The sequence below is a fragment of the Bos javanicus genome, chromosome 11, assembly GCF_032452875.1.
Source record: "Bos javanicus breed banteng chromosome 11, ARS-OSU_banteng_1.0, whole genome shotgun sequence".
Classification (NCBI taxonomy): Eukaryota; Metazoa; Chordata; class Mammalia; order Artiodactyla; family Bovidae; genus Bos; species Bos javanicus.
The window spans coordinates 90,477,359-90,499,548 of record NC_083878.1 but is presented as its reverse complement, the minus strand read 5'-3'; the positions used below and the strand labels follow the sequence as shown (position 1 = coordinate 90,499,548).

General features: G+C 50.2%; 1 long non-coding RNA gene across 2 annotated transcripts in view; it reads left to right on the top strand.

Annotated features, from left to right (window-relative positions):
• The first annotated feature begins 2,205 nt into the window (after nucleotides 1-2,205).
• Nucleotides 2,206-22,190, top strand: part of LOC133257483 (uncharacterized) — a 93,077-nt gene continuing 73,092 nt past the window's right edge. Inside the window, exon 1 of one of the 2 annotated variants that reach the window (XR_009739574.1) lies at nucleotides 2,206-2,650. This is a non-coding gene — a long non-coding RNA (uncharacterized LOC133257483). The remainder of the gene's footprint in view (nucleotides 2,651-22,190) is intronic. The other variant, XR_009739573.1, reaches the window with a different exon arrangement.

Sequence of the window (22,190 nt, the reverse complement as noted above, 5' to 3'; positions counted from 1 at the left end):
GCAGCCACAGGACTGGAAAAGGTCAGTTTTCATTCCAACCCCAAAGAAAGGCAATGCCAAAGAATGCTCAAACTACCGCACAATTGCACTCATCTCACACGCTAGCAAAGTCATGCTCAAAATTCTCCAAGCTAGGCTTCAACAGTATGTGAACCGTGAACTTCCAGATGTTCAAGTTTTTTTTAGAAAAGGCAGAAGAACCAGAGATTAAATTGCCAACATCCACTGGATCATCAAAAAAGCAAGAGAGTTCCAGAAAAACATCTACTTTTGCTTTATTAACTATGCCAAAGCCTTTGACTGTGTGAATCACAAAAAACTGTGGCAAATTCTGAAGGAGATGGGAATACCAGACCACCTGACCTGCCTCCTGATAAATCTGTATACAGGTCAAGAAGCAACAGTTAGAACTGGACATGGAACAACAGACTGGTTCCAAATTGGGAAAGGAGTACGTCAAGGCTGTGTATTGTCATCCTACTTATTTAACTTATATGCAGAGTACATCATGAGAAACGCTGGACTGGAAGAAGCACAAGCTGGACTCAAGATTGCCGGGAGAAATATCAATAATCTCAGATACTCAGATGACACCACCCTTATGGCTGAAATTGCAGAACTAAAGAGCCTCTTGATGGAAGTGAGAGAGGAGAGTGAAAAAGTTGGCTGAAGACTCAATATTCAGAAAACAAAGATCATGGCATCTGTTCCCATCACTTCATGGCAAATAATGGAAACAGTGAGAGACTTTATTTTTGGGGAGTTCCAAAATCACTGCAGATGGTGACTGCAGCCATGAAATTAAAAGATGCTTGCTCCTTGGAAGAAAAGCTATGACCAACCTATACAGCATGTTAAAAAACAGAGACATTTCTTTACCAATAAAGGTCCATCTAGTCAAAGCTATGGTTTTTCCAGTAGTCATGTATGGATGTGAGAGTTGGACCGTAAAGAAAGCCGAGCTCTGAAGAATCGATGCCTTCAAATTGTGGTGCTGGAGAAGACTCTTGAGAGTCCATTGGATAGCAAGAAGATCAAATGACTCTATCCTAAAGGACATCAACCCTGAATATTCATTGGAAGGACAGATGCTGAAGCTCCAATACTTTGGCCACCTGATGCAAAGAGCTGACTCATTTGAAAAGACCCTGATGCTGGGAATGATTGAAGGTGAGAGGAGAAGGGGATGGCAGAGGATGAGACGGTTGGATGGCATCACTGACGGGAAGGACATGAGTTTGAACAGGCTCCGGGAGATGATGAAGGACAGGGAGGCCTGGTGTGCTGGAGTGCATGGGGTCACAAAGAGTAGGAAGTGACTTTATAACTGAATAACCATAAAGGTAGCTGGGGAAGAGCCGGGTTGACCGTGGCGAAGAGTAATAAAGACAGGTCACAATGACATGGAGTGAATCCTGTTCATGGTGGTTTTGCATGCGTCAGCTCATTCAGTTCATACAGCACCTGGATCAGCCCAGCGTCAGGCAGTGCTTTCCTGTCATGTAGACGAGGACGCTGATGCATCTACGTCTTCCAAGTTCTGGCGGAGTCACAGAGCTCAGAAGGGTGAGTGACTTGAAATCTGTAAGTCTTCAGTAACTCCAGTGATTGCCCATCTGTTGGCCATGCTGCCTTGAAAGCTACAAGAAGATGGCTTTTAAGGAAAGCTATTATAAGGGTGACGCTGAAGGGACTTTGGCAACCCACTAGCCTAACTGCTTGCAAGCCTGTGTGCACAGTGCAGCCCGAGAACCACGTCACCGGCATGAATCTGCACAGTTCAGTGACTATTAGAACTGGCACTGGGACCCAGGTCCCCCTGGTCTCAGGTCTATGCCCCTCTTCTGTGTCTCTCACGTTCCTCCAATAACATAATCCCTATTCTAATGTGCATTATTAATTTCCTATGTGGTTTCACTTTAAAAAATACCATGTCTCCCCAGTCAACCATATCCTCTCCATATGGAGTTTAAACTCATATAAATCAAATGAGAACATGACATGCAGGAATGAAGGAATGACTGCTGGATTTTTTTTTTTTTTAAGATTAAAATGACTTCGATGAATAGGTATTTATGGGAAAACACTAGAATCTTGACACATACCTTAATGCTGAAAACATATTTTATTGGCTTCATAAATAAAGGGGAGGAACTTTAACAGAAGCCTTGGAATTAATCGTGGCTGAACACGATGATTTCTTGGCTGGCATCTTTTGCAGGGGATGGGTTGTGAACCCCTGCATGGCTGGAGCCCTGGCAGAGAGCAGACCGGGCGTCAGAGCAGTGGCATCACAGAAGCCTGCATCTTGGAGACACGTGAGGGCTCAGAGCTTGGGGACGAGACAGTTAATGCCTCCCCGTGCGAGCGAGTTATATCACACAGCGCCAGTGCGAGGTCAGCAGTCTGGCTGGAGCCCGGACGGGGCTGAGTGTGCCAAGCGATGCCAGGCACCCAGGCAGCCCTGGAGAGGGTTTCCACATCTAGGTTTTGTTCCGCAGCTTGGAAGAGGCTTTGACGATCGCTTGGAGAAGGGAAATGTGAAGCTGCATCTGTGATTCCCAGACCAGCCACTTTGGAGCACGGACCTCTCCCAGCTGGAGCCCACTGCTGCTGGGACAAAGGGAGCCTGGGCTGAGACCCAGCTCAGGTGAGACCGGCCGCGGGCTTTGAGGTCCTGTCTCTGCCGTGTTAGGAGAGCGGAAGTCAGTCTGCTGGGACTGGATGCTGCCATCAGGCAGATTGATGGCTGAATGCTGTTGCCTTTTCTCTAATTCCTTTTTAAGAAGCGTGAGCTAGTCCGACGATGCATTTTGGTCAGAAAGCCACCTCTAAGATTGGGGAGCTGGTTTCCTAGAGAATCCAGCAGCTGGGGGATTCTGGCTCAGGCTCTCAGAGGTGTCAGCAGCAGACCAGAGTCGGATTAGCTCGTCCCCAGAGGCGATTTCTCCATGGCGCCCCCAGATTAATACTGGGATGGTGGCGACACAATATGCCAGGGGACCTGGGGTGCTGACTTCTAACTCAGAACCCGCCCTGGGGTTACCAGGGAACTACGTGGTCTCGGGAAAGATCACGTAACCACTTGGCATTTCAGTTCTTCACTGAAAAACGTGATTAAATATTTGCTGCAACAGGTTTGCGCTCCTTGGGGTCAGAATTGTGTCCTGTTTACCTTTGTGTCCTGAGTCCTTGGCACAGGATCTGGTGAGCAGACTGCCTAAAAATTATGCACTGGCTATCACAGTGGTTTAAAACAGAAAACAGCAACAAAATATGGGTGTGAACCTGTAAAGGCCATGGAGCCTAGGTTATCATCGCAGGGAATCCAATTAGCCATTCAGATCCTTTGCAGAACGAAGGAACAGAGCAAAATCATGTGTGGTGATGTTGCCATGAATTGAGATCTGATCAGCCATGAGGCTAGTGTGGGCGCCCGGTTGGTTCCCCGGCCCAGGTGGCCTGTGCTTTGGGTGAAGTGAGATCCCGGTGACAGATCTCAGAGACAGAAAGATGTAGGAATGAGCCTGGGACTTTGGGGGCCAGTCTGCATGAAGCCTAGCTACAAATGCCCAAAAAGTCCAATGACCTTGAGCCATACTCACGTTGGTGTCAGTCTCCAAGATGTCTGACCCACTGGGTGGGGCCTGTCGTTGGGAAGCCCCGTGGCAAACAGGGTTCATAATTGGACAGATACCTGCTTTCGATCGCCAGAAAAGCCCTCCAAATGGCACCTCTAGCTGAACTCTTGAAAAGGCAGGTATGACTGTTCCTTTCTTGGTTGACACTGTCAAGCCTCCTCTCTGCCTTTAGGGCTGTGTTCAGTCTTCCTCTTGTGACCACCAGGCTGATTCCAGCCTCCGAGACCTGTCTCCTGTTCCCCTGTGCCCTCTGGTCTCGTTTCCGGACCCTCTGCTCCATGTGGAGCCTGCGCTGTGCTCATGTTTTCCTGCTGGCTCTCTGGTGCTCTTGTCATCACATCTGTTTCTGTGGGACCCTCTGTCTGTAGCTGGCAGCCTGTACCACTTGTATTCTTTGCTTAAGACCAAGCTTAGCTGCGGCTTCCTCCAACAAGCTCTCTGGGGCTCGTTCAGGATCTTCTCTTCCTGCCCCGAAAGCATCCTGTGTTGTTTCTATTCCACTGCATTGCAATCACCCTGCTGGGGGACGGGGGACGTGACTTGGGCATCCTGGTGCACTCAGAGCCCGACCTGCAGTAGAGACAGCCCTGTCTGACCACATGTAGAAAGAAAGGCTGTCCACTTCTGGGAAAGGCTTCAGAGGCTTCCAAGATTTCTGTGGTTCTCCCCAGGATGGGAACCCAACAACAAGATCAGGGAACCAAAACAGGAATGCAGAGTCCAGACACCAGGACTGAGGGCATCAGAGGGGCCCTGGCTCAGAAAGCTGAGCAGGAGGGTTTACCGGGACCAGGGCACCAAGACCCTCCCACGGGGCTCCATGACTGCCAGCCTGGGTCCACCCTGGATGGGGACACTGAGGCACTGAGCTAAAGACCAAAGCTAGGTTGGAATGCTGGGGCGGGCAGTAATGGTCAAGCTGCATTGTCCCAAGTGTTCATACTTGCATCACTTGGCTCTCACAGGACCGTGCATTGCAGCGTGATGTGGGGGCATTTGCACAGAGAGACCTGTGAGACTCTGAATTTGTCCCCAAATCAAAATCCATGGCCCCCTGGTGTGGAAGGAAATGGGGCCACTCCTGCCCTGGGAATCTGGGTGCACAGGCAGACCCCTGGGCCCAGGAGCCAGGCACATTGAGAAAAAGCCCCTGAGTACCACTTTGCACAGAACTCACTAGGGGAAGGTTAAATAAAAACACACAGGTCACAAGCGGTGTCTGTGAGTCAGAAACTGCCTTGTGGCAAATATGTCTCAGACTGGTTTAGACGTGAAGGGACATTTTGGGGGTCAGGTAACCACGGGGATCAAAACACGATTTTGCTTCTGTTCCCAGCTGAATCTAGGGGTTCGATGAAGTCAACAGAAATCCACGGGTGTTTGTGTTTGTTTTGTTGTTTCCGCCCCCTCTCTCTCAGGTCTGCTTTTTTAATGAGATGGTTTCATTCACAAGCAAACAATGCCCAGAGGGCAGGGCAGAGGCTACCTCTGATAGTTCTAATTAGTAAGCTCCAAGACAGAAGACCTCTTTCCCCCAGAGTTCCAGAGAAATCCCAGTGTCCTTTGTGTGGCCTCATTTGGCTCCCAATTCCATTCTCCATTCATGGCTCAGACAGTAAGGAATCTGCTCTAGGGCAGGAGATCTGGATTCAGTCCCTGGGTGGGGAAGATCCCTTGGCGAAGGAAATGGCTACCCACTCCAGTATTCTTGCCTGGAGAACTCCATGGACAGAGGAGAGAGCTAAGGGTTTTTGTTTTTGTTTTTAATTGGAATATAGTTGCTTTACCGTGTTGTGTTGGTTTCTGCTGCATAACAAAATGAGTCAGCCGTAAGTCTATTTACCCCCTCCCTCTTGGACATCTCTCCAACGCCCCGCTTCCTGATCATCTTTTTTGCATGGCTAAGAAAACAAAAAATGAGATGAAAAGACAGCTCTCAGAATGGGAGATAATATTTGCAAACAAAGCAACTGACAAGGGATTAATCTCCAAAATATACAAATAGCCCATGCAGCTCAATATCAGAAAAACAACCCAATCAAAAATTGGGTGAAAGACTTCACCAGACATTTCTCCAAAGAAGACATACAGATGGCTAACACACACATGAAAAGATGCTCAACATTGCCCATTATTAGAGAAATGCAAATCAAAACTACTGGGAGGTATCATCTCATACCACTCAGAATGGTCATTAGGAAAAAATCTAGAAGCAAGAAACGCTGCAGAGGGTGTGGAGAAAAGGGAGCCCTCTTTCATTGTTGGTGGGAATGTGAATTGGTGCAGCCACGATGGAGAATAATACGGAGATTCCTTAAAAAAAAAAAAAAAACGCAATAAAACTACAATGCTGCTGCTGCTGCTGCTAAGTCACTTCAGTTGTGTCCGACTCTGTGTGACCCCACAGACGGCAGCCCACCAGGCTCCTCCGTCCCTGGGATTCTCCAGGCAAGAACACTGGAGTGGGTTGCCATTTCCTTCTCCAATGCATGAAAGTGAAAAGTGAAAGTGAAGTCACTCAGTCCTTTCCGACTCTTTGAGGCAGCCTACTAGGCTCCTCTGCCCATGGGATTTTCCAGGCAAGTGTACTAGAGTGGGGGTGCCATTGCCTTCTCCAAAAACTAGAATATGATCCAGCAGTCCCACTACTGGGCATACACCTCAGAAAACCTTAATTCAAAAAGACATATGCACCCCAATGCTCACTGCAGCACTACTTACAATAGTCAGGACAGGACATTTACAACAAGGCTTTGAGATTCTGAGTAAATCAGTGCAAGAGGTTATTTTCTGTTTCTTTTGTGGACATTGGCCATTTTACTAATCGGTGAGATTGCTCAGAGGCTTCCCTGGTAGCTCAGCTGGTAAAGAATCTGCCTGTAACTCGGGAGGCCTGGGTTTGATCCCTGGGTTAGAAGATTGATTCCTGGATTGGGAAGATCCACTGGAAATGGGATAGGCTACCCATTCCAGTATTCTTGGGCTTCCCTGGTGGTTCAGCTGGTAGAGAATCCGCTTGCAATGTGGGATACCTGGGTTCCATCCCTGGGTTAGGAAGATCCCCTGGAGAAGGGAAAGGCTACCCACTCCAGTACTCTGGCCTGGAGAATTCCATGGGCTGAGATTGCTCAGAGTCTAACTTCCATCTCCTATAAGTGCTTCAGTTGTGACATGAATTTTCCACTCTGTAAAATGGTGTGGAATGTCCAAATTCAATTTAATTGTTATCGATTAATCCCGATTGATCTACTAACAGGCATTAAACCCCTCGATGGGTCACTGAAGGGCCTCTGGGAAGGGCAGGTGTTCACAGCCCCCATCCTAGACAAAGCCTTGATTCCCTTGGCAGAGAGACAATCCAGGTCTTTTGATGGAAGTTTTCTGGATAGTTTAAGGTGAAAACCAGAATACTTACTCTTCATCTAAGTTCAGTTTAAATATGCAACATAAGGGACTCTCTAAAGAGGACCCTCAGTTACCAACCTATTTGCATGACATGTGTGTGTGGCTCAGTCATGTCTGGCTCTTTGTAACCCCATGGACTGTAGCCCGACAGGCTCCTCCATCCATGGGATTTTCCCAGGCAAGAACACTGGAGAGGGCTGCCATTCCCTTCTCCAGGGGATCTTCCCAACCCAGGGGTCGAACCTCATCTCCTGCCTTGGCAGGCAGATTCTTTACCACTGAGTCACCAGAGAAGCCCAATTTTCAAGATATTTTCAGTATAAAATGTGCACATTCATCCACATAAACACAGGACATGAGCGGGATCTTCTTGAACACCCTGTGGCTGGATATCATTTTTTTTGTTGTTATCTTTGGCTTAGCATTTATGAGATGTGTGCTTGGATGCTCTTGAGCCTCTCAACACCTTCCTTACTGAGTTCAAGATTCTGTGGCCCTTGGTTTGTGAATTAGGTGTGCGGACTATTCCTGTGACAGGAGGTGAAATTGAAGGCTCTTTTGCCCTGGACCTGACATAGAAAAGTTGTCCCGGGGAAGGTTGGTCCCTTCAGCTCAGAGGTGACAAACTCAAGTGGCCACACAGGTGAGGCTGACAGCAAGAAGGGGTGATGCCGGCCAGGTACAGGGGAGCAGGGGTTGCCTGTCCTGCCTGGGGGCTGACTTGCTGAAGACCCTGGTCCAGCATCGCAGGGAAGTCAGAATCTGAACTTGGAGTCTCCTGGCCGTGAGAGCCCCGGTGCACCCAAACACCTTGGTGGGAGGGAGGGGTCTGAGGGCCCCAACTTTGTTACATCTGCTTGGTGCCCTCAACAGAACAGAGGCGTCTCCTGCTGGGAGGCCCAGTCCCCAAACCCAGACCTAGAATGGCTTAGAAGTGGTTAGTGGTTAGAAGATACATAAACAGAATCAATTTGAATGAAAGCATCTTTAAAAGAAGTTTCAGCTCTGGTTTGTCTCAGGCCTCACCACTCCCTGCTGTCTTACCCCAGCTCCCAGGCCTGCATCTGTGCTTCCCCTCTTTTCCCTATAGGCGTCTGCACGGTGAGCTGTGTGTACAAACAGAGGGCTCCCGGGTGGCAATAGTGGTAAAGAATCTGCCTGCCAAGGCAGGAGATGCAAGAGACACAGGTTTGATCCCTGGATCAGAAGATCCCCTGGAGGAGGGAATAGCAACCCACTCCAGTATTCTTGCCTGAAAAGTTGCATGGACCAGAGCCCAGCGGGTTCAGTCCACAGGTCGCAGGGTTGCAAAGAGTCAGATACAATTGAGTACGCACGCATAAACAGATGGGTGTTTTAGTTTCTTGTCTATTCGGGTGTGACTCACTGGAGATCTAGGGTTGAACCAAAAAATGCAGGACCAAAAATTGTTATAAATGACATCCTGTGGCCCACAGAGTGGGCCTTGGCCTTGGGAAGGGGGAGGGAATTTCCTTTCCACCCGAACTTTCCCCTTCTGGTCTGTAACGTGCTAATTGTGATGTTGGAAACAAAATGCCTGAAGCGTGGATCACAGCACTCGATCCATAACAGGAACTCAGTGTATGAAACCTAGTTATTGCTGCCATGAGCATTTTATGAGGAATATTTTTATTACAATAACCTACCTCACTGGACCCAAATACACAAATAGCCTTGGAGTCACTGCAGAAAGGCTTGTGTTCACAAGCTTACAGGGCTCCTCTGCCAGGGGTTTCTTAGGACAAACACAATAGAGGCAAAATTCTAAAGCCCCAATTAAGTGGAAAAGGTCGCTTTTACGGTAACAATAGGGCAGAGCTAAGCAACAACAAAAAAAAAGCTACTTAGTTTGGCAACCTTTGTTCCAAAGAATCTTCTGAAGAAGCCCCCCTGGAACCTTCTGAATGGGGCCTGAGCCAGGCTTCTTAATCCCCTGCCCGTCTCACATAGGGTTAATTGAAAGCTGGGGAGGAGGGGGCGTCCCCTTTTGTGGCAGACGCTGGTCACAGAACAAAAACCAATCTCCAGGTTCCAAAGGGCTGCTTCCTCCGTCTCTGCACTAAAACCACCCGGTGACCCCTTTTCCTTCTCGGCCCGGAGGGGTGGAGAGAAAGGTCAATCTTGCCAACACACCAAATTAACTGGAAAAGGTGGGAAGCTCCACCTCAAGCTCCAAATTTGAACGCAGACCGCCCCACCACTGGTCAGACACTGTGGCCCTTCTTCGTCTGAGGGAGCCACAGACGTCCCTCTAGCTTGGGCCGCAGCTTGGCCTGGAGGCCTCCACTCCGCACCACCCCCAGCCCCACCCCCAAACAGCAGGTTGCACCCGGTAATTAAACCTCTGGGGCCCAGAGATTTTGGACTCCCGGTTTGGAGAAACATGACAGAAAACCCGCCCCCAGCTCCTCCTGCTAGCCTGTGGGAATTTTCTTTAGTTACACATGGCTTCCCAGGTAAACAAGCTTGGAAGAAAAAAAAAGTCACTGGCGGGAATTAAATTAGCACCTTAGCGTTGCTTGTAATGAAGCAGTCTGCTTAATGAGATGAGCATGAACTGATAAGGTTGAAAAACAGCAGAGTGTAGCCAAAAGTGGAGGCTTTGCTCCCGCTTTCATAGGTCCTTTGCGGAACATCCTTATTAAATACGATAACTTCTTAAATACGAAGGTGCTTTGTTTACAGTCAACAGGTTGGAGTCATACAGATCCAGCCCTTGTTACCGAAGGACCATGCTACAGGGGTGCACGCGTCCTCATTCTCTGGGCTCCCTTTCTGGAAACGCTCATGGTTCCACCGTCTGTCTGGGAGTCCGGTCTGAGGGTGAAGGAAGGCTCTGTAAGGCCACGCCCTGAACATTTAGGATGCGGGCAGTGCTGCTGAGGTCCACTCATCTGGGACTCCGACACGGCCTTTGGCACACACAGGCCAAGAGCTGTCGGGCATGTGGGGGTTGCAGTAACTCACCCGCGACCACAGACGGCACGTGACGGCGTCCAAGCTCAAGGGGAGCTCTGCTGATCAGAGCCGTGCTTCCAGCACAGACCAAGTGCCCCAGACTCCGTGCCCACATGGCACAGGAGTGTCCATGCTGTCGCCGGCATCTGTGTCCAAGGAAAGAGACCGTCTTGCCTGACCTGGGGTTTGAGGTCCACTGTGAACGTGGAGTCTGCCCAGGCGTCCCTGAGGCTACAGTTTACAGATGGGCACTTTACCTCAGGAATAATCACGGGGCAAGTCTGCTGGTTGGGCTTCCCTGATAGCTCAGCTGGCAAAGAATCTGCCTGCAATGTAGGAGACCCCAGAGACCCCGGTTTGATTCCTGGGTCAGAAGATACGTTGGAGAAGGGATTGGCTACCCACTCCAAAATTCTTGGGCTTCCCTGGTGGCTCAGCTGGTAAAGAATCCGCCTGCAATGCCGGACACCTAGGTTTAATTGCTGGGTTGGGAAGATACCCTGGAGAAGGGAAAGGCGGCCCACTTCAGTATTCTGGCCTGGAGAATTCCATGGACTGTATAGTCCATGGGGTCGCAAAGAGTTGGACACGACTGAGCAACATTCACTTAATGTCTACTGGTCAGGGGAAGAAGGAAGGACACCTTTAAACATGTGCCGGGGATGGATGTGCAGGCTGCTCTCGCGAGACGTGTGTGTGTCCAGGGTCACCCTGTGGTCTTTCATGGGGGAGGCTGGGTCCCCTGGTATTCTTTCAAGGGTGGACGTGGGCAGCCCCCAGCCTGAAATCTGTCCTTCTAGGGACACAGAGGGAAGAAGATGGGTGTCTCCAGCACCCTCCAGCACGTTCTGTAGAGACTTCCACATCAGCGTCAGCAGACAAAGCTAGTTGTTCAGACAGAGATAGTGATGGGAGAGGGGCTGTTTAGATGCCAGGTTCTTGGCGTTCGGAACCAGCGGTCACTACAGTGGCTGTGGTCGTAGAGGTTATGATAGCAGGAATAGAAGTAGGAGCTGACGGTCAGTGACTATTTACTCTATGTCCCAGAGTAAATGCTGGGATGCTCTTTATTTACCCGGATTTTCTATTTCTTACAAAAACCATAGAGGTAGTAGGGGTTTCATTTTCCCTGTGAACAGACGAGGGGTCTGTCAGTTAGAGAAATGAAACTCTTGGCCCAGGCACCACCCAGCCAGTAGCCAGGACAGCTCTGGAGGATCCGTGTGTCCATGGCTCCCCATCTACCTTATCACAACACATCCTATTTTCTTGGGAGCAGAGGTCTTGGGGGAGAAAACACTGGGTGCGTGTGTGTGAGGCCGAGAGCACGGTGGATTCTAATGACCGCCTCATGAGTGATGGTTTCCCCAGCCTCCTTTGTCCCAGGCACAATTCAAACCCCTGGTCCAGCCAAGGGATCCTTGGTTCCATCTGAAACGAGCTGTGGGCAGGGACCTTGACTGGTGCTCCCCCTAGTGGCAGTCAGCAGAACTGCCCTGTTCCCTCTGGGCAAGCCCCTCCTTGACTTCATCTCTCAATAGACTGAAAGCTTCTTGAAGGCAAGGCCTCTTCAGCAGTTTACTGTCCACCGATGTCTTCTGAAAGCTGGGGGCACAGGGCATCGAACAAGGCACGGTGACTTTCTGTGAGCAGCTGTCGTCAAGAGACAGAGGATAGGAACCCAGGCAGGACAAACACACAGACATCCGAGGACGGTTTTAGGAGCAGAGAAAGGAATGCCTGGTTCTGCCCAGGAGAAGTGATCTGAAAAGGCGATGAGGTGGGGAGCAGCATTGGGTCTCCACCTAATAAAGTCACATGCTTCAACAGGTGGGTTCCTGGGCAGCGGGGCAGGCCAGGGGGTGAAGCTATCAGAGCTAAAAAAAACCCCAGGGACGATGGAGTTGGTCTCAAGCACTGGGGGAGAGAGTGTGAGGAGACGGCAGGTGATTTTCCTGGCTGATGGATGCTCTTTACCATCTCCATTTAAAAAATTTTAGTCTTGGCTGTTCTGGGTCTTCGTTGCTATGCTTTTCTCTAGCTGCAACAAGCAGGTGAAGTAAAAGTTGCTTCAGATCAGATCAGATCAGTTGCTCAATCGTGTCTGACTCTTTGCGACCCCATGAATCGCAGCACGCCAGGCCTCCCTGTCTATCACCAACTCCCGGAGTTCACTCAGACTCACGTCCATCGAGTCAGTGATGCCATCCAGCCATCTCATCCTCTGTCGTCCCCTTCTCCTCCTGCCCCCAACCCCTCCCAGCATCAGAGTCTTTTCCAATGAGTCAACTCTTCACATGAGGTAGCCAAAGTACTGGAGTTTCAGCTTTAGCATCATTCCTTCCAAAGAAATCCCAGGGCTGATCTCCTTCAGAATAGACTGGTTGGATCTCCTTGCAGTCCAAGGGACTCTCAAGAGTCTTCTCCAACACCACAGTTCAAAAGCATCAATTCTTCGGCACTCAGCCTTCTTCACAGTCCAACTCTCACATCCATACATGACCACAGGAAAAACCATAGCCTTGACTAGACAAACCTTTGTTGGCAAAGTACTGTCTCTGCTTTTGAATATGCTATCTAGGTTGGTCATAACTCTCCTTCCAAGGAGTGTCTTTTAATTTCATGGCTGCAGTCACCATCTGTAGTGATTTTGGAGCCCAGAAAAATAAAGTCTGACACTGTTTCCACTGTTTCCCCATCTATTTCCCATGAAGTGGTGGGACCCGATGCCATGATCTTCGTTTTCTGAATGTTGAACTTTAAGCCAACTTTTTCACTCTCCACTTTCACTTTCATCAAGAGGCTTTTGAGTTCCTCTTCACTTTCTGCCATAAGGGTGATGTCATCTGCATATCTGAGGTTATTGATATTTCTCCCAGCAATCTTGATTCCAGCTTGTGTTTCTTCCAGTCCAGTGTTTCTCATGATGTACTCTGCATAGAAGTTAAATAAACAGGGTGACAATATACAGCCTTGACAAACTCCTTTTCCTATTTGGAACCAGTCTGTTGTTCCATGTCCAGTTCCAACTGTTGCTTCCTGACCTGCATAGAAATTTCTCAAGAGGCAGATCAGGTGGTCTGGTATTCCCATCTCTTGAAGAATTTTCCACAGTTGATTGTGATCCACACAGTCAAAGGCTTTGGCATAGTCAATAAAGCAGAAATAGATGTTTTTCTGGAACTCTCTTGCTTTTTCTATGATCCAGCGGATGTTGGCAACTTGATCTCTGGTTCCTCTGCCTTTTCTAAAACCAGCTTGAACATCAGGAAGTTCACGGTTCACATACTGCTGAAGCCTGGCTTGGAGAATTTTGAGCATTACTTTACTAGCGTGTGAGATGAGTGCAATTGTGTGGTAGTTTGAGCATTCTTTGGCATTGCCTTTCTTTGGGATTGGAATGAAAACTGACCTTTTCATTCCAAGGTTTGCCATTTCCTTCTCCAGCACTGTGGCCACTGCTGAGTTTTCCAAATTTGCTGGCATATTGAGTGCAGCACTTTCACAGCATCATCTTTCAGGATTTGGAATAGCTCAACTGGAATTCTGTCACCTCCACTAGCTTTGTTCATAGTGATGCTTTCTAAGGCCCACTTGACCTCACATTCCAGGATGTCTGGCTCTAGATCAGTGATCACACGATCGTGATTATCTGGGTCGTGAAGATCTTTTTTGTACAGTTCTTCTGTGTATTCTTGCCATCTCTTCTTAATATCTTCTGCTTCTGTTAGGTCCATACCATTTCTGTCCTTTATCGAGCTCATCTTTGCATGAAATGTTCCTTTGGTATCTCTGATTTTCTTGAAGAGATCCCTAGTCTTTCCCATTCTGTTGTTTTCCTCTATTTCTTTGCATTGATCGTTGAGGAAGGCTTTCTTATCTCTTCTTGCTATTCTTTGGAACTCTGCATTCAGATGTTTATATCTTTCCTTTTCTCCTTTGCTTTTTGCTTCTCTTCTTTTCACAGCTATTTGTAAGGCCTCCCAAGACAGCCATTTTGCTTTTTTGCATTTCTTTTCCATGGGGATGATCTTGATCCCTGTCTCCTGTACAATGTCACGAACCTCATTCCATAGTTCATCAGGCACTCTATCTATCAGATCTAGGCCCTTAAATCTATTTCTCACTTCCACTGTATAATCATAAGGGATTTGATTTAGGTCATATCTGAATGGTCTAGTGGTTTCCCCTACTTTCTTCAATTTCAGTCTGAATTTGGCAATAAGGAGTTCATGGTCTGAGCCACAGTCAGCTCCTGGTCTTGTTTTTGCTGACTATATAGAGCTTCTCTATCTTTGGCTGCAAAGAATATAATCAGTCTAATTTTGGTGTTGACCATCTGGTGATGTCCATGTATAGAGTCTTCTCTTGTGTTGTTGGAAGAGGGTGTTTGTTATGACCAGTGCATTTTCTTGGCAAAACTCTATTAGTCTTTGCCCTGCTTCATTCTGTATTCCAAGGCCAAATTTGCCTGTTACTCCAGGTGTTTCTTGACTTCCTACTTTTGCATTCCAGTCCCCCTATAATGAAAAGGACATCTTTTTTGGGTGTTAGTTCTAAAAGGTCTTGTAGGTTTTCATAGAACCATTCAACTTCAGCTTCTTCAGCGTTACTGGTTGGGGCATAGACTTGGATTACTGTGATATTGAATGGCTTGCCTTGGAAACGAACAGAGATCATTCTGTTGTTTTTGAGATTGCATCCAAGTACTGCATTTTGGACTCTTTTGTTGACCATGATGGCCACTCCATTTCTTCTGAGGGATTCCTGCCCGCAGTAGTAGATATAATGGTCATCTGAGTTAAATTCACCCATTCCTGTCCATTTCAGTTCACTGATTCCTAGAATGTCGACATTCACTTGTGCCATCTCTTGTTTGACCACTTCCAATTTGCCTTGGTTCATGGACCTGACATTCCAGGTTTCTATGCAATATTGCTCTTTACAGCATCGGACCTTGCTTCTATCACCAGTCACATCCACAGCTGGGTATTGTTTTTGCTTTGGCTCCATCCCTTCATTCTTTGTGGAGTTATTTCTCCACTGATCTCCAGTAGCATATTGGGCACCTACTGACCTGGGGAGTTTCTCTTTCAGTATCCTATCATTTTGCCTTTTCATACTGTTCATGGGGTTCTCAAGGCAAGAATCCTGAAGTGGTTTGCCATTCCCTTCTCCAGTGGACCACATTCTGTCAAATCTCTCCACCATGACCTGCCCGTCTTGGGTTGCCCCACGGGCATGGCTTAGTTTCACTGAGTTTGACAAGGCTGTGGTCCTAGTGTGATTAGATTGACTAGTTTTCTGTGAGTATGGTTTCACTGTGTTTGCCCTCTGATGCACTCTTGCAACACCTACTGTCTTATTTGGGTTTCTCTTACCTTGGGCGTGGGGTATCTCTTCAAGGCTGCTCCAGCAAAGCGCTTTATTGCTCCTTACCTTGGACGAGGGGTATCTCCTCACTGCCGCCCTTCCTGACCTTCAATGTGGGATAGCTCCTCTAGGCCCTCCTGCGCCTGCGCAGCCACGGCTCCGGGTAACTCCTCTCCTCGCTGCCTCTGGCCTCCGGCGTGGGTTGCTCCTCCCGGCCGCCGCCCCTGGCCTCGGGCGTGGGGGCGTGGGGTAGCTCCTCCCGGCCGCCGCCCCTGACCTCGGACGCGGGGTAATTCCTCTCGTCGCCTACCCTGGCCTCGGGCGTGGGTTGCTCCTCCAGGCCGCCGCCCCTGACCTCGGACGTGGAGGCGTGGGGTAGCTCCTCCCGGCCGCCGCCCCTGACCTCGGACGCATGGTAACTCCTCTCGTCGCCGCCCCTGGCCTCAGCGTGGGTTGCTCCTTCCGGCGGCCGCCCCTGGCCTCGGACGCTGGGTATCTTTTCTCAGCCGCCCCCCTTAACCTCGGACGCGGGGTAGCTCCTCTCAGCCGTTCCTGCACTGCAGCAGTCTGGTACTCTTGGCCGCTGCCCCTGACCTCGGACGTGGGGTAACTCCTCTTGGCCGCCGCCCTTCGGGCATGGGGTCCTCCCGGCTTCTGCACCTGACCTCGGACGTGGGGTGGCCCCTCTCGGCCTCGTGGCGCGCCCGTCGCAGCCGGTGGCGTGAAAGTTGCTTAGTTGTGTCTAACTCGTTCATGGGATTCTTCAGGCCAGAATACTGGAGTGGGTAGACTATCCCTTCTCCAGGGGATCTTCTCAACCCAGGGATGGAACCCATGTCTCCAGCATTGCAGGCGGATTCTTTACCAGCTGGGCCACCAGGGAAACCCAAGAATTCTGGAGTGGGTAGCCTATCTCTTCTCCAGTGGAACTTCCCAACCTAGGAATTGAACTGGGGTCTCCTGCATTGCAGGCAGATTCTTTATCAACTGAGTTCTCAGGGAAGACTGTGGCAAGCAGGGATTACTCTCTAATTGTGGTCATGGGCTTCTCATTGCAGTGGCTTCTCTTGTTGCTGAGCACAGGCTGTAGGGCACTCGGGCAAATGGTCTCAGTAGTTGCAACTCCTGGGCTCTAGAGCTCAGGCTTAGTTGCTCTGCGGCATGTGAGATCTTCCTGTATCAGGGATTGAACCCATGTCTCCTGCATTGGCAGGCAGATTCTTTACCACTGAGCCACTAGGGAAGTCCCAGCATCTCTATCTTTGAAAAATCATCTCTAAGATGCTAAGCAACACCTGGATGGATACTTAACAGAAGCCAAGAATTTTAAAATATAAAAAAAAATTAGAAAACTCAAACGGAGAATGAAATAGGAATAAGACCCTCAGAGACTAACATTTATCCTCCCAAAGTTTTAGCTTATCATTTACCTCATTAGTTATCCCTCATGAGGACAGTGGCCAATAGTTGAATACATAAGTTGTAAAATTCAAAGCCAAAGAGCAACACAGGCTTAGTCTACTGTGTAAGTGATCCATGCCTAGTACGCGCTCATCGGCATGCACTTGGTAAGCATTTTTGGTCCAGACCGTGTGTACAGGGTCCCCACAGGGTTGGAGCACAGAGTCACAGGGTCCCCACAGGGTTGGAGCACAGAGTCAGCGGGGTTGTGAGAGGCTGAGCTCACAACACAGAACAGAAGAGACTCCCGTCCATGCTCAGGCATCTGAATACCCCTTTAGCATTTGCTGTGTGGCTCTCTGTGTGAGTTCCTGCACCCCTTTGCCTGGACGCCTCCTGGAAGGAAGATGTGCACTTCAGTCAGGGTGGGCCTCACCCCAAAGCAAGAGCTGAGGACCGCTGTCTCCCTGGATGGCTTCTCAGCGGGTGGGCAGGTGAGACCCTGCCCAGAGATGTCACAAGGCGGGCTGGCAGGGGCCTGGCTGACCTGGAACTGTAGAGAGCTCCTGGGCCCTGCACTCATGAAACCTCAGCTTAGAGTCAGGGGTGAAGCTCCATGGGGTTTTGCCTCGCGTGCCCGAGGCGGGGTCCCCCTGTGATGAGCCCCCAGGCTCCCCTGACCCTCAGTCCCCTCCCTGCGTACTTCTCGCCTTCTCAGTGGACTTGCTTTAAAGCTGTTGGAGCCCACACTTGTGTTTTGCTTCTGCTCTCAGAGACCCAAGGCAGCACCAGGTCCCCTGCCCTCAGAGCTCCTGTTCAGGGACCACAGACCAGGCAAGGAAGGACCACCTCCCCGTGGCTGAGGAAGTCCCCGTAGGCATGAAGGAAGTACTCAGTTGCCTAAGGCGCAAGCATGAACTTAACTACATCTCATCTCTCCAAGCTACTGTATTTTTTTTTTTTTTTAAAGAAGGAGTACTGCTTTGATCTTAAATGAGACAAATGTTCTTTGGATGGGCCCACTGCAGGGCATCAGGAGCAGGACTTGGCAGGGCTCTGGAGCCAGCAGGCACCAGGCCAGGTGGTGATTTCTTCTGGGGCATTTCCCCTGGTGGCTGGGGGTGGGAAGGGGTGGTGTGAACAGACCGGGCTGGAGGCTGCTGTCACTGGGTGGGGGGCGGGTTTCACTCTGATTTTTTCTCAGGTGGCTTCCCGGGGAGGGGTTGTGTTTCAGCAGAGCCCCCGTCCTGCCTCCCCTCCCTCACCCCTAGGGGCACAAGTGTACAGTTAGGAGAACACAGCGGGTCTGGACTCTTTCCACCATACACCCCGCCCTGCGGGGTCTGCCGAGCCCCTTCTCAAATGTCCGGACTCCCACTGCCGGGTTCCCCAGAACAGATGTCAGCCTGGCTCCTATGACATTCACTCATGAACTTCACATATGCCGAGTGACGGACCCCTGGCTGTTGTATGCACTTTACTGCACGTTCTGAACGCACGCTGGTGTGGTTTTGTAGAGACTCTGCTCCCAGTGAAATTCTGATTTCTGTTCTCATCAGCCTTGCCCTAGAACTTTGCCAGGGAAGAGGAACCCTAGCAGCCCCTAGCCTTCCTGCTGGAGGGAATGGCAGACTTAGGAAAAGGAGGTGTTCATCCAGCTTTGCCAAGTTCAGGGACCGGCTTGGGGCTCAAATCTCTGCTCTGAATTTCTCATCCATCTGGGCTCTTTATGTCTCAAAATCTAACTCCATATTATTAGAACTTTTACAGATGGCGTATTTAAAAACAAATGGTTCTGTAATTTTAATTTTTTAAAGACTTTATTATTTTAGAGCAGCTTTAGGCTCACAGCAACATCAAGGGAACACACAGAGACTTCCCATGTGCCCCAAATCCCATAGACGAACAGCGCCCCCTCAATCATCAACACCCGCACCAGAGCGGGACCTCGGTTACACCTGATGAACCTGCCCTAACGCGTCACCATCACCCAGAGTCCACAGTTTACATGAGGTCTCCTCTGGGTGTTGTGCATTCTGTGGGTTTGGACAGTGTGTGATGACATGAACCCACCTTTATGGGTCTCACCGAGTGGTTTCACTGTCCTAAACCGCCCTGTGCCCTGTCCAGTCATTCTGACTTCCAGTCCCTGGAAACCACTCACTGCTTTACTGTGTTCATGTTTTTCCTTCTTTGATGTTTTTTGAGGTTTCATTGCTAGCCCGAGTGATTATATGAGTAAAGAGTTCCACCCACCACAGCCTAGGGGTCAGATCAGCCAGGTGTCCACCTTCAGGACAGAAGCATTTCAGGAAAGCCCTGACAATAGCTTCCTTGTACGTATCAGAGGCTTCCTGTCTCCATGGCGACATGGTTCCACCCCTGCTCTGAAGACCGACGTCCCTTCTGGATTCTGGGATTCTGATTCCCTTCTCTTATACCCTCCACCTTCACCCCTCGGTACACCCCGCCTCCCCGGCACCCATATCCTGGGTGCCTGCCCAGCTTTCTGGGCTCTTCCAAGCCTGTTTGGACCTAGCTCCTCAGGGGGGACCTGGTGGTTGTGCTGACCACTGCTCCCATCCCTGGAGATGCCGGCTGGGTTTCGGAGGGATCTCCAAGGATAAATCTCCAAGGAAAGAACAAATGCCATGTTTAAGCCGGTCTTTCTGACGTGGTACACTACCTACCCCAGAGTCTGAGGTCTTGTCTCAGGGTTTCTAGGACTTTGGGTACAAAGCCATCACTCTCTAAGCCAGACTCCCTGGCTTCAACCACAGGCCCTGAGTCAGTGTGTAGGGTGAGTCCGCCTCCAACACAGGGGGCCCCAGGCTTCTGGGGGAGGCACTGTGGTGTGGAAGAGCCCGTGAGGCTGAGTGCTCCGGGACGGGGGACATGGTCTCCTCACCTGCCGGTGCACCTTTCTGTCCTTACGAGGCCACAAGACTAGGGATCCAGCAGACGTCTGGGCTGCTGGCTGCAGCTATGTGTCCCCCCACCCACCGCTGCCCAGAAGCCATGGACAAGGTGCTGGTGGCCACGCCCTGCGAGGGAACACCCGCACCACATTGCAGATGCTGCCACATTTCCACGTGACCATTCACCCATGGAGGGGGGCCCTCCCATTGTGGAGAACCTCAGCCCACCCCCTCCCTGTCTGCTCCCACTCTCTGGCTAGTCCAGAGCAGCTGGGGTCATGGAAACTACTCAAGACCAGAGGTCAGAAGGCTCAGATTCCAGGCTGCCTCAGCCACCATGGACTGGGACCATGAACTGGTCACTTTCCCTGACTTTGGTTTCCAGTGGACACAGTGGGGGTGTCTCTATGCATTCCTGGTTCTCTACGCAGAGCCTCTGTGTGGTTTCTCTGTGCCAAAAAATACTCTTAACTAGGTTCTAACCTCAGATGCTTGGGCTCGGGAAGTTGGAACAGGGTTCAGACGGACGAAACTTGGGGCACAAAACAGCTGCAGAGTGCTGTGGACTCTGATGGGCTCTGCTGGGTCTTGGTTACAGTGTTCCCCTAACTAGTCATTGCTGGATCTGTGATCGCACCCCCCAACATCAAACTAGCAGCCTGGCCCCGTCGGGACAGCATCCCCAGGCTGTGATGCTGTGCGTGAGATGCGGCCTGCGATTGTACGTCTTCTGCTGCTCTGTCGGCTCCAAATGCACTGGGATCCCCGGGTCATAAGTTGGGTTGTCGTTGTTTAGTTGCTCAGTTGTGTGTGACTCTTTGCAACCCCAAGAACTGCAGCACACCAGGCTTTCCTGTCCTTCACTGTCTCCTCAAGTTTGCTCAGAGTCATGTCCATTGAGTTGATGATGCCATCCAACTATCTCATCCTCTGTCATCCCTTTCTCCCACCTTCAATCTTTCCCAGCATCAGCATCTTTTCCAATGAGTCGGCTCTTCGCATCAGGTGGCCAAAGTATTGGAACTTCAGCATCAGTCCTTCCAATGAATATTCAGGGTGGATTTCCTTTAGAATGGACTGGAAATCAACAGGGACCACCAGTCATAAGTGAGATCGAATCAGTCCTAAGATGCCGTCTGGGAGCGGCACAGGAGCAGCCCCCGCGTGGCCAGCATTCACAAAGCCATGATCAGGTGTTCGGGGTGGAGCCCTGAGTCCCCAAGGACTTTCCTTGAACTCAGAAGGACAGCCCTGGAGTTGTAGCCCTGCAGAGTCTGGCCTCATTCATCTAGGTGCTCACCCCTCACAGGGCAGCTCCACCTGTTGAGGTCACCCTCACTGACAGGCACTCACTCCCATCAGTGGAAAGATGAGACGCGGCCTCTGCTCCTGTCCTGGCCCCTTTGCCTGTGGATTAAATATGTGAATAGAAACAGTGCTAATAATGAGTTTGTCAGGAAAAGTTACTGAGGTTTCCTTGGTATTTCCCTCCCCTTCTGTGGACAAGTTTTCTTTCTGAGAAAATAGGCAAGACCATGTGCTCTCCTGCCTCTGGGATTACCAATATTCCACACCACAGGCTCCGGAGCAGAGGAGTTGAGGCAGCTAGATGGCATTCAAGGCCTTGTATGTGAAAGCCTGGGCTTCCCAAGAGGAATCGTACTGGACAAGCCAGTGGAGGAAGCCACAGGGATATGGAGGTTTCAGGGATGAGAGGCCAAGAAAGGGTACCAGACGGCTTGGGTGGAGCTTTGGATAACTTCCTGTTGCTGACATCATTGAGACTGTGGTCCAGGGAGTCCCCAGGACTCTGCTCACATCCAAGATGCTGGGGGATATGAGGATAATGGACACAGGCCTTGGGGACAGGGACAAAGAATCCCTGTGTTCACACTCAGCTCAGATGCAACCCACCTCAAAGGGAGCACAGGAACTGAACGGGAGTTTATCCATGGGGCACTCAGGGCTGGAGAACAGAGAAGGCTTCCTTGAATGGTTGGACTATACAGACCTTCTGGAATTTTGTTCAAGTCTGGGAGGGAGGGCTAAAGATAAGACTCATTTGCAGTGAGAAGGTTGAAGAAGCATTTGGATCAGATTTTATTTAACTTGGAGAAGTAACGGCATGTGGTAGTTCTGCTGGGGCCCAACGGGCTTGCGGGCCCTCACGGAGGGAAAGGGGTAGAAGGTGATGTGATGGGCTGTCTCCTGGTGTTCATCTCCAGGGAAACGGGGGCTGTCTTCAGGAGCGGGAGAGGTATAGGGCCCGCACTGCCACAGTGCTGAGAGGGAAGCGGGGAGTGCCCTCCACCCGGCCCCAGCACAGCTGGGCTCAAACTGTGCCAACATCTTCAGTGGAGACAGTGAGGGAGAGGAGGAGAAAGTGGAGCAAGACAGGAGTGTGTGTGTGTCTGTGGTGTGTGTATATGTGTGTGGTGTGTGTGGTGTGTCTGTGTGTGTATATGTGTGTGGT